General features: G+C 33.9%; 1 pseudogene; it reads right to left on the bottom strand.

Moving 5' to 3' along the window:
- Positions 1-331: 331 nt before the first annotated feature.
- Positions 332-925, bottom strand: LOC106750415 (annotated as a pseudogene).
- Between the last annotated feature and the right edge of the window lie 267 nt (positions 926-1,192).

Raw genomic sequence — 1,192 nt, 5'->3', positions numbered from 1 at the left:
TCATTAATTTTTTCCATGGTCTGTCTTACGCAATGCGATCTTGCATTATTGTGTTGTAGAATAACGCCTTTTCTGTTGAAAATTACTGGACTCTTTTAATTAAAGATTGATTTACTCGATCCAATTGTTCACAGTAAAGGTCTGAATTTACATTTTGTCTAGGTTTCAGCACTTCAAAATGAACGAATCCGCGAATACTCCACCAAACACATAAAAGCCCCTTTTTGGGATGTAAACCTGGCATAGTAGTACTTTGTGGATCTATTCAGAGAAAGCCACTGCCTTTTGCGTTTGGGATTATCATACAGGATCCATTTTTCGTCTCCAGTGGTCAAGCGATCAAAAAACGCTCCTGCATTGTGCCGTTGAAGCAATAAGTTGCATGTGGTGGATCGGTTAGTTTTGTTTTCTTTGGACAGATTATGTAGAATCCAAACACTTGCTCTACTTACTTTATCAATCTGCTGCAAATGTTCTTGAATGGTCGACTAAGATTGGTTAAGAGTGTTTGACAGTTCCTCGATTGTCTGATACGTATTTGCTTCCACTTCCGCCCTTAACACGTCATTGTCTTAAGTTGTTAGTCTTCCTAATCGATACGAGTCGGAAAGATCAAAATTACCGGATCTGTACTTAATAAACCAACTTTGGCATTTATGAACGTCTAATGCACTTGAATAAACATCGCAAATGTTTTTGGTAGCAATTGTTACCTTACTACCTTTGTGAAACTTAAAAAGTATACAATGCCGGATATGTACCTCTTCTGGTATTTGGTTGCCCAAAACTGCAAAAAGAAATTTAAAAATTTAATTACTTACAAGTAAACAAGTCACTTTAACCTTAAAATGTCTTTGGCACGACTTTGAAGTACACAATGAGCTGATAAATGATAAACAAATATTGACATGGGCAAAAACGACATTACTTTCAGGTCCCCCTAATATTAAGTAAAATTGACATGAATTTATTTTTATAGATTTAAATAATATTATTAAATAAAAAATAAAAATAGACATAATTAAAGCAATTACACCTCCTAATTTGTTTGTAATTCTACAAAAAATGGCGTAAGAAATAAGGAAATATCATTCTGTTTGGATATGAGGCGGAGTAGATATTGGGTTAGCAGGAAAGAATTGTCAGGATTTTCGAAATGATAAGGATATTGAAGAATTAAAATACAAAATAA

The sequence above is a fragment of the Dinoponera quadriceps genome, unplaced genomic scaffold, assembly GCF_001313825.1.
Source record: "Dinoponera quadriceps isolate SergipeBrazil2010 unplaced genomic scaffold, ASM131382v1 scaffold5457, whole genome shotgun sequence".
Lineage (NCBI taxonomy): Eukaryota > Metazoa > Arthropoda > Insecta > Hymenoptera > Formicidae > Dinoponera > Dinoponera quadriceps.
This window is presented reverse-complemented; position numbering and strand designations above follow the sequence as displayed.